This window comes from Asparagus officinalis, chromosome 3 (genome assembly GCF_001876935.1).
Source record: "Asparagus officinalis chromosome 3, Aspof.V1, whole genome shotgun sequence".
Classification (NCBI taxonomy): Eukaryota; Viridiplantae; Streptophyta; class Magnoliopsida; order Asparagales; family Asparagaceae; genus Asparagus; species Asparagus officinalis.
In genome coordinates this window covers 5935436-5947317 of record NC_033796.1, presented here as the reverse complement: position 1 = coordinate 5947317, position 11882 = coordinate 5935436, and the positions used below count along the sequence as shown (strand labels likewise).

The 11882-nt window shown below is 37.2% G+C and overlaps 1 long non-coding RNA gene across 1 annotated transcript; it reads left to right on the top strand.

The window, feature by feature from the left end:
* Positions 9959 to 10680, top strand: LOC109832047. Its single transcript, XR_002244620.1, has 2 exons — positions 9959 to 10323; positions 10390 to 10680. It is a non-coding gene; the product is annotated as an uncharacterized LOC109832047 (long non-coding RNA).

Below are 11882 nucleotides of genomic sequence, written 5' to 3'. Positions count from 1 at the left end.
TTGTGCTTATTGTGAGATACACTTTGTAATACACTTGTACACCGAGAGGAGTGTGTGGTGAGAGTCGGGGATCGTCCCAAGAGGAGTGGCGTCAGTTGACGAACCTAGGGAGAGGTTATAACCTAGTACTTGAGGGAGACATGGTTAGGTCCAACACTTGTGAGGGTGTAGAGTGGGTTTGTAAGAGTGTGAGTTGTAGAGTTTTCGGTTAGCTAGAAAACCGAGTGTGTAGAAGTTTTGGCTTCCAAACCGGATTGTGATAGTGGATTTCTCCCCGGGAGTGGGGAGCGGAGACGTAGGACGGAATGTCTGAACTCCGTGATCATTTGATTGTGTTTGAGTGTGCTTTGGCGTTTATTCTTATTTGTGCTCCTTGCTCATATCGCCATTGTCTCATTATTTTCTTTACCCATTATCTTGTTTATGTTTATCTCACCCTTATGTTAATTTGTATATCGTTGCATATATCTCATAGTATATCTCATTGCTAGGATATATCTCATTGTTCATATTAATTATTCTTGCTTATAACACTTGTATATCTTTCTTGCAAGAATAATTCTTTAGTAAGTTTTAATTGGCATAAAATCATATTAGATTAGCATAAGACCCTAATCCCCCCCCCCCCTCTAGGGTCTAACAGATACAATGCGGTTGACCACCACGGTCGACCGTCAGCAGTCCAGATAGCAGTTTTGCAGTTTTACTTCTCGTGGTCGACCGCCGAAGTTACCGTTGCACAGTAACGGTAACTTGCTGATTTTTGTTTTTTAGTGGGTTTTTGGGGTTTTTTGGGTTGTTTTTTTCTACTCTATATATACCCCTTTACCATAACTATTTTCTACCACTAAAGGATGTTTTAAATAAGTTTTTACAAGAGTTTAAGTTTTTTTTAAGTGTGAGTTAAAAGTTTCAAGTTTGTGAAGATTGGTTCACAAGAAAAGAATATCATCTTTGGTTTGAGCTTTCCACTTCACATCTCTATCTCTCTTGTTCTAGAGAAATTTTCTCAACTCAATTATCTAGCTTGTTTACATTTACATTGTCATATTTATATTTGCTAGACTTTAATTGAGTTTGATTTTATTTCTCTTTGTTCACACACAACCATTGAGCTTATAGTATTTCATACATAGTATAAGTTGGGTTGTGGGATTGTATCATTGAGAGTGAGTTTCATTGTGTTCTCATCCATATTAGAGATCAATCATTTATTATATTCATGCTTAATTGTGAGGTTCACATTGTATTACACTTATACACCGAGAGGAGTGGTTGGTAAGAGACGGGGTCGAATCTAAGAGGAGTGGCGTCGGTTAACGAACCTAGGGAGAGGTCGCATCCGAGCACTTGAGGAGGAGGACACGGACTAGGCCAACACTTAGAGGGTGTAGAGTGTAATTGCAAGTGTGTAATTGTGAAGTTTTCGGTTGGCTAGAAAACCGAGTGTGAGGTGTAAACGTTATTCGGGTAAGCGTAGAAAACTCGGTTATGTTAGTGGATTTCTCCCCGGGAGTAAGGAGCGGAGACGTAGGACGGAAGGTCCGAACTCTGTGATCATTTTATGTGTTTGCATTGTTTATTTGCACACTATCACTCTTATCTTGTTTATGTTTATTTCACCCTTGTGTTAGTTTATATATCATTTCATATATTTCACCATATACCTCTTTGCTAGGATATTTATCTCTTTGTTCATATCACTTATCCTTGCATATATCTTGTTGTATATCATACTTGCTAGGATAATTTGTTAATAAGTTTTAATTGGCATTTAAATTGGATTAGATTAGCATAAACCCTAATCACCTCCCTGAAGGAGATCATGCTATGTCTACATGCATAATACACAGCGGAAGACATGTATGTACAAAAATACTAAGCATGTAGAGAGCATGAAATATTCATATGGATCATCTAATTAAATCTAACATGATCCTTATTATTAAGTGAGCATACAAGAGTTAGAAAGTCATACTTTCGTAGCGTGATTCAATGGAAGATCGAATAACCCCTAGCTCTTTCTCCTTGTAGTAGAAAATCTCCTTGTAGTGGATCTCCAAGTCTTCAAGTGAGCTTGATAAAATGAGAGTCTTCTTAAGACACAAGGCAAGATATCCACCCCGGGGTTCTTAAAATCCTACTACTTCCTCTTGCTCAAAGATTGCTAAAGTTTAGTAAGAGGAGAGCTCTCTTTAATTCTCTTATGGAAAAAAAACACTTAGCCAATTTTTCATTAACCTTTCCATAAGAAAAAGAGCTCATATTTATAGAGTGAAATGTATTCATGATATGAATGACTCATCCTATGAGTCATGCAATGAATCATCAAAAATTAATGATTAATCAAGTGAGTCATGCAATGAATCATCTTATGAATCATTACATTTCAAAACCATGTGCTAATAAACCATGTGCTCAAACCATACCACTAAGTGACTCATCTCATGACTCATTATACATGGTATGCGTATTTCATAAATGAGAATACCAAATTATTATCACTAATACAGTATTTCATAAATACGGTATATAGTATTATTCCAATCTTTAACTAATTAGTCACTATATGACCAAATAAATCAAGAGTTGACCAAAAGTCAACTGTTGACCAAAAAGTCAACTAGTTGACTAAAAGTTAACTTTATGGGAAAAATACTGGAATTCATTTCCTAAGCACATAGCATTCCGATTTTACCGATATACATAACCGTTTATGTGTATCCGGAAGAAATCATATATGCGTATCAATCATACGCATCACTCCATAAATTGTGTTTCATAGGATTCAAGTACGCGCTTGGTGTGACTCTAGGGCCCAACTTAAAAAACTCGGTAGTGGATCATATCCATAAGTACAACAGAGGTGCTAGCTACACATGAAGACCACCCGGGTATAAGTTGTGATAAAGGTCTGCAAGATGCTTATCCAATTTTATCAGGACCACTCAATGATAATACCGTACAGTCCGGTCTCTTCGTCAAACCATGTCAAACTATTGAGCCTAGGGTATGGCAAACTGTCAAACCCTAATAGCTTGATTAGTGTTTATTGATATTAAACTCATAACCTATAAGATCAAACTGACACTCAGTTTATCTTATTCACCTTGGCCAAGGATTTCCAGGCTATAGTTATATCAAACAATCTTATGACATCAACCCCTATACTGGGAGAGACGAATCCCTTCTTGGCATCTCAATATCTACTTATGTCTCGGGATGTACCCAACAAGAACCGTTATGCACAATTCAATAAGAACTGTGGTTAGGTAAAAGTCTAAATACATCTTTACTGACATATAAGATATTGCACTCATGCCTCAGGTCAAGAGACTACTATGTACTATATCACTTGAGAACTTCTATTTGACAGTTAAGTATATTACCAACTAGATGTTCTCGGCGAGTCGTTCAGTCAACTCATTCACTAATGAGTCACCTGTATACTGTATCTTGATGTCTCACATCAATGATCTAAGAGATTGATCATCTCCTTCAAAAGGAGAAATAAAGCATACACTAGTCTAAACCAAAGTGATGATGTCCTATCTCAACACTTCATCAACTAGGAACATTTTAGAATATACGTTACCGACTAATCAGATCTCTTCATTACGATCACTATCCGAAATGTCTGATAGTCTAGTATTTATTCTAAGGACATTATCTGTATATTTAGAACATCAGATAAATCTGACCAAAATAGCATACTATCATTTTGAACAAGGATGTTATATACATATAGGTCCTGTTACAATATACAATAATTGCCTGCAGGGCACCTATATCTAACAAACTCCCACTTGCACTAAGGCCAATTATAGTATCTAATACCCAATAGCTCAACAAGTTTCTCAAATTGTGAACGAGCAATTGCCTTTGTGAATGGATCTGCTATATTATCTTTTGTGTCTACTCTTTCAATCTTGATCTCCCGGCGATCAACTATCTCCCTGATCAAGTGATACTTCCTCAGAATGTGTCTGGACTTATGGTGAGATCGGGGTTCCTTTGTCAGAGCTATTGCAGCATTATTATCACAGTATAAAGGTACTGGATCTTTAATGGTGGGAACAACTTCCAGCTCTAAAAGGAACTTCCTCATCCAGACAGCTTCTTTAGCTGCATCATTAGCTGCAATGTATTCAGCTTCCATAGTCGAGTCTGCTACTGTATCCTGCTTGGAACTTTTCCAGCTGACAGCTCCTCTATTGAGGGTGAAAACATATCCTGATACAGACTTACTATCATCGATATCGCTCTGAAAGCTTGAGTCGGAAAAAGCCTCCATTCGGAGGTCACTTTTACCGTATATCAAAAATAACTCTTTAGTCCTTTTAAGGTACTTAAGTATATTCTTGACCGCTTTCCAGTGCTCTTCTCCATGATCAGATTGGTATCTACTTACCAAACTGAGTGAATAAGCGATATCTGGTCTAGTACATAACATGGCATACATGATCGATCCTACTGCCGAGGCATAAGGAATTAGACTCATGCGTTTCCTCTCTTCATCAGTCCGGGGAGACATCTTTTTAGAGAGGGAGATTCCAGGAGATGCAGGTACAAAACCTTTCTTGGAATTTTCCATGCTAAACCGTTTTAGCACTTTGCCAATGTATCTAGATTGCGATAATCCTAACATCCTTTTAGATCTATCTCTATAGATCTGAATACCCAGTATACAGGATGCTTCACCTAAATCTTTCATGGAAAATCTTTTTGATAGCCAAATTTTAACCGCTTGTAATGACGGTATGTCATTACCGATTAAGAGTATATCGTCTACATATAAAATAAGAAACGATATAATACTCCCAATTATCCTTTTATACACACATGGTTCATCTGGATTTTTGATGAAACCAAACTCTTTGATAGCATCATCAAAACAGATGTTCCATCTCCGTGATGCTTGCTTCAGTCCATAAATAGATTTAAGCAATCTACATGCTTTTCCACTGCTCCCACTAACTACAAAACCCTCTGGTTGCGTCATATATATGCACTCTTCTAAATCACCATTTAGAAATGCAGTTTTAACGTCCATTTGCCAGATCTCATAGTCATAGTGAGCAGCTATAGCAAGTAGGATCCGAATAGACTTGAGCATAGCCACTGGAGAAAAAGTTTCATCGTAGTCCAAACCAGGTCTTTGACGAAAACCTTTAGCTACCAGTCTAGCTTTAAAAGTCTCTACTTTTCCATCTACACCCAACTTTTTCTTAAACAACCATTTGCAACCTATGGGTATCACCCCTTTAGGAGCATTGTCTAATATCCATACTTTGTTGGTGTACATAGAGTCTATTTCAGATTTCATTGCATCATGCCAAGCAACAGAGTCCCTACTCTCAGAGGCTTGCTGATAACTTAAAGGTTCGTCATCATCTATGACGTGATCTAACATGCCACCTTCAACTAAAAAATTATATTGTGTCTTAGGTGCATGAGATCGCCTTGGATATCTGTGGAGTGGTTGAGGTTCTTCTGGTATAACTGAATTTGCTGGTTCCACTAATTTATCAGTAATATTTTGTATCTCTGAAATTTCTTCCAGTTCTACCATGCTCCCACTAATTTCTTTTTCAAGAAATTCCTTCTCTAAGAAGGTGGCATGCCGAGAAACAATTATCTTTTGTTCATCGATGTGGTAGAATTGATATCCAATGGAATTCCTTGGATATCCTACAAATTTGCATAATACTGAGCGTGCCTCTAACTTTTTGGGATCTTGCTTCTTTACATAAGCATGACATCCCCAAATCTTAATATAATTAAGATGTGGTTTCTTCCCACTCCATATCTCATATGGAGGTTTAGGCACTGCTTTAGTTGGAACCCTATTCAGTAAGTGTGTTGCTGTTTCTAATGCATACCCCCAGAATGAAAAAGGTAACTCAGTGTTACTCATCATGGAACGTACCATATCTAATAGGGTACGATTCCTTCTTTCTGACACGCCGTTAAGCTGTGGTGTAAAGGGTGGAGTAACCTGAGAGAGAATCCCATTCTCTTTTAAAATACCTAAGAATTCCGAGCTCAAGTATTCACCTCCTCGATCCGATCGAAGAATTTTAACTTTCTTGCCCGTTTGGTTCTCTACTTCATTTTTGTACTCGATAAATTTCTCAAGTGCTTCAGATTTGTGTTTCATCAAAAACACATGTCCAAACCTTGAAAAATCATCAGTAAAAGTAATAAAGTAGGAGTAGCCACCTCTGGCCATTGTAGACATAGGACCACATACATCACTATGTATCAGTCCTAAGAGTTCTGTAACTCTTACTCCAGTTCCTGTAAATGGAGTCTTGGTCATTTTACCTTTAAGACAAGACTTGCAAGTCTCATAAGACTCAAAGTCAAATGGATCTAAATATCCATGCTTATGAAGCTCGCCAAGTCTTTCTTTATTAATGTGACCAAGTCTGCAATGCCATAAGAAAGCGTCATTCATAACTGAGTGCTTTCTTTTATTAGTGTGATAAGTGTTCAGAATTGTATTTTGATTAAGAATATAGATGCCATTGCACAATGTTCCATAAGCAATCAACTTTTGATTAAATATGATATTCATAACATTGTTCTCCAACTTAAATACATATCCATCTTTATCTAATAAAGATATGGATATTATATTACACATCATAGTTGGTACAAAATAGCAGCTATTTAAAATCAAAACGTTTCCATTTGGTAAAGCTAGATGAAAATCCCCTACTGCAAGTGCTGCAACTATTGCACCATTACCAACTTGCATAGTCATCTCTCCAGCTCCAAGTTTTCTATAACTTTTAAGTCCCTGTAACAAATTACAGATGTGAGATCCTGATCCGGTATCTAATACCCAGGATGTATGATTTATAGAAAAACAATTCTGAGTAACAAACACACCTGTAGATGAAGCAACAACTTGCTTATTCTTGGTGAGTGAGGCTAGGTATTCTGGGCAGTTCCTTTTCCAATGTCCTGACTTATGACAATGGAAGCATTCTGCTGTCATCATTTTTGCCTTTCCTTTATCCTTCTTGACAGCCTTCTTAACACCTTTCCTTGGTTTAGTAGTTTTCTTCATTCCTTTTTTCTTAGCAACCAATTTGCCAGAAGAGGAAGAAGATTGCCCTATAGCCAAGACTGGTGTTTGTCCCTTTTTCAAAGAACTTTCTTCCTGTCTTAACAAATTAAGCAAGGCAGGAAGAGTGGGCTCCAGATCCATCATCAAAAACTGTGATATGAATCGGGAGTATGCTGGTGTCAAGGACTGCAGAATGATATCTGTATATCTATCTGCATCTAGGCCTACGTTCAAAAGTTCAAGCTCATTGACATAGGCGATCATTTTGAGGACATGATCCCCAACAGAAGATCCCACAGTCATTTTCGTCTGGAACAGATTCCTAGACGCCGCGTACTTCATTTGTCGCGGTTGCTCGCCATACAGTTCTTCTGTATTACGAAATATGGATCTGATATCCATATTCTCATGTTGTCTCTGATGGACCAAATCCATAGAGGCAATGGTGAGGCATTGAGCAAGTGAACAATCTTTATCCCATGTATTGCGGATTTCAGTTTCCGCTATAGTGGGTTCTAGGCCTAGAACAGGTTCGGGCGCAGTGAGGACATATGCTACTTTGTCATAAGTTAGGGCAATTTTAACATTCCTCAACCAGTCTTTGTAATTAGGACCGGTTAACTTGTTCTGTTCCAATATGAGTTTTAAACCAGACATAATGGCCTGTTTTTTACGATCCGCTCCGTTGAACTTGATCTACACATTCTTAAACCCAAACACACCAATTTTTGGGTGAATCCATCGTGTTTTTACCTTTCGTTGAGCCATGCAAAAAGTCCTATTCATTCGAAACCATTAAATATATGGCGAGTGGATAAAGGGTCAAAACACGACGGGTTCACCCCAAAATTGGTGTGTTTGGGTTTAAGAATATGTAGATCAAATTCAACGGAGCGGGTCGTAAAAAAAAGTTAGGGAATGATGTGATTTTAGGCCGCATCCTTAGGTGAGAGTCTAGGGTGTCACCTTAGATACACTTTTCCCATATATATATAGTAATGTTTTCCTTAGGTGATACTTTAGATTCCCACCTAAGGACGCGGCCTAAAATCACATCATTCCCTAAAAAATTTTTACGATCCGCTCCGTTGAACTTGATCTACACATTCTTAAACCCAAACACATTAATTTTGGGGTGAACCCGTCGTGTTTTGACCCTTTATTGAGCCGTGCAAAAAGTTCTATTCATTCGAAACCGTTAAAATTACGGTGAGTGGATATATTTCTTGCTTATAATTAAGAGGAATTTTTTTTATCTCAAGTAAAATTTAAGGTTTAATTAACTTAAATCTTTTGGTTAGGTCTGATTCTTACCTTCAATTAAGACTTATTTTCTTTGATTAGAGAATCTCGATTATCCCCCAACATTTTTTTGATCGCCAAATTGCACAGATGCTTGGTATGAATCAAACGATAATGTTATCTGCTAATTAACTTCTACGATTTTGCTACGATATCTTAATGATTCATTTCACTAGACTTCAGCGCTACAGTATCGTTAGCATTAATCGGACGAAGTTAATAGTAGTCTTATTTGTCTAACGAATTTGGATCTTCTCAACTACCGAGCAAACAAAATTTTTAAAGATGAGGATGCAACAAAAAAAAATGTAGCTTTTTACGTTATTCTTTAAAAAACCATCGGTGTATATTGGCTTATGTTCATCAAGTAGTGTTAGCATATAATCTAGATTCAATGCATCCTGTAACACCTCCTCTTAAAATTACACATACGACATAGTGGGTACATAAAACTCGTGCAAATGTGATCAATTGCGTTATGATCACTATCGTTTTGTACTCAAAATAACCTCGTCACTAGTTCACGTGACGAAATAATGAGATTAGCTCGCAGTGTTATCCATCATTCTCACAAAAACCAGGAGGGGCTGCTCTTTGGTTTGCCCTCAACTAGTCATCTCTTTTTCCAAGTTTATGATTCGGTGCTCGTGAGATCAATTTTTAAAATGTGGACTGTGCTGTATTTTTACTACTATTTCATACTATTACTTTAATGATAAGATGAACCATTTTAACTCATCATGTTCATATCTAATAACCTTACCTTAACTAATTCCTTAAATACACGTACTGTGGCTTTACTTTTTATATAATAACCTCATCAAAGTCCCTTGAGCTTCTTCCGACCAATTTCCTTGAACTTGGGATGTCTCACAAAACCTCCTAAACTTTCAGATTTTCCCACAGATCTTACTAATTATATCGACGCATTAAAAGTTAGGAGCAGAGCCACATTTGGTTCAAGTTGGGCAAGTGATCAACCTAAAAATTAGGGAAGTTTTTAGCTAATAGGTTAAAATCACCATTTACTTGCCAAGTTAACTATCAATTACAACGGATTCGGATCCTCTCCAAGTAGGTGTGTGCTTTCCAACTTAGGGGTACGTGATTAAGACATATATAAGATTTCTATCATTACGGAATAGTGGTTTTGTCACTATTGTCATGAAAGCCACTATTTTGAAAATCACTCTTGCAATGATGAAAGTCCTACGTGATGTAAAATGATTAGAATTTGGAGAATTGGATCCTCTCCAATTACCACCTAGCTACACTAGTAAAAATTCACGTATCCTAGACAGAATATTCTAGACGGAAATTTTTCCGTCTAGAATGTATTAAACTAGACGGAAAATTTTCGTCTAGAATATTCCGTCTAGGATAAAATATTCTAGACGGAAATTTCCGTCTAGAATAGTATTCTAGACGGAAATTTTATTTTTAATTTTTTTTTAAAAAAATCCTGACATCCTAGACGGAAATTTCCGTCTAGAATGTATTCTAGACGGAAATTTCCGTCTAGAATACTTTCCCATTTCAAAGAAAATTAAACCCTCAAAACCCAGCCGCCCCTTTCCCCTCAAAATTTCGCCGCCCCAATTTCCCCCCAAAATCGAAAATTTCAGGAAAATCCATCAAACCCCTCCTCTCCCCAAACCCAAACCCCAACCCCAACATCCTCCTCTTGTTCCGTTCCATCTCCTCCCTGAGCCCGTCCCAAAACCCTAGCAGCCTTAGCGGCCCCCCTCCCTCGACCTCCGCCGGGTTCAGCACCGACGACCAACTCTTCCTCCTCCGACGACTCTTCTGGCTTTTTTTTGAGGTTTTCTCCCCCTTGTCGCCTGATCGCTGAGATTCCTCCTCCATTTGAGGAGGAGGAGGACAGGAAGGAGTCGGGGAGCGCGAATTTTGAGCGAGGGCCTTTTGGAGCCTGGAATTCGAAGGTAGGGTTTTGTTTAGTTTCTCTGGTTATTGATGGATGTTTGATTTTGATCGTAATTCATGTGCAGTGAAATCTTAACTAGTTCAGTTCACATGCCGGAGCCTCGAGGATTGGTTTCGCCTTCGATTTCGTCTTCGACTTCTCGATCTCTGCACTCTATCTCTGTTATTGAAATTGTTTCATATGCTCACTGCTGTTATTACATTTGTGGAGTTCCTTGCAGTGTCAGTCATTTGTTCCCTATATATGAGATTTATTGTATAGAAAAAAAATTATGTTTATAGTTCTGATATTGTATATCTTGTTGTATATGCTCCACCAAGCTGGAGGTGTGTAACATGCTAGCAATTACTCTGGATATGGCATTGCAGGTTATTCTCTTGGACACTAGATACCATAGGGATCCATTTTTCAGCGATGGAAGTATATTGGGTGAGACACAATGGGAGTGGTTACAACAGGAATTGAGTGGTGCTGGATCAGAGATTACCATTATAGCATCTTCTATTCAGGTAATGGGAGAATGCATATTCCTTTCTAATGCACTTGCTTGTTAGAAACTCATATTATCTATAGAACAAACCTTACTTAGTATCCAAAAGTGATGAATGATGTGACAGTTGTGCTTCTGAAGATACTTTGTTATAGAACTATTTTGGTGCAGAAGTAATTAAGCATAGCTGCATAGCCATGACTGGTGCATAAAAAATTAAACATGGTCCTTTTGGCATTTGCATAGCCAAGTTGGAGAGGATCTATATCCTAATTGCATCTCATAATAAGTGTGTGTGTCCCTTTTGGAGTTTTGTTGTGCCTATTACCCAAAATTATCATCCAACCTTAATATTAACTCAACCATTCAAGAGATCCTCATCTCAATTAAGTAAGAGCTAAAGCAAACTAAAGTCATTCTAAGGTCAGCTCTCCGTCACCCAAATCAATTATACACCTACATTTGAAAGAAAAATGTTGGTACAAACTATTACCTATTATCTCCTCTTATACAATTAATCTCCATCATCAATCTAGTCTGTTCGGCTAAGTTCTCAGATTTTTCTCTTAAATTGTAATTAAACTTCTGACAAATGCTTATTAATCTCATTTAAAGATATGCTAAATTTTTTTAGTGTAATTTGCTTCATAATTGTCATCTTAAAACTATGTTGTTCAATTAACTATTTATCTTACCAAACATATCATGCTTTTGTTTTCTTAATTCATTTAGATAACCCATCGGGGAAAAAATCATTAAGATATGAACAAATTTAATGCACTGGCTTAAATGAATTCGATAATATCGATACGAACGCAATTATTTGACGGTTTCAAGCAACAAGCTACATCAATACCAGTTATAGGATACCATTTTTTTTTCTTTTTTGGAAAAATATCTAGAGTGAGAGTGTGAGTGTGAAACTTCTTGTCTATATATATTAAGTTGTGTTATGAAACTTCATTAATGCTCTTTTATGTGACGTGATATATTTAATTTTTAAAAATTATGCTCGTAATTTTTGTGCCATATTTGATCGAAATCCTGGCTCCATTCCTGTGAAAAGC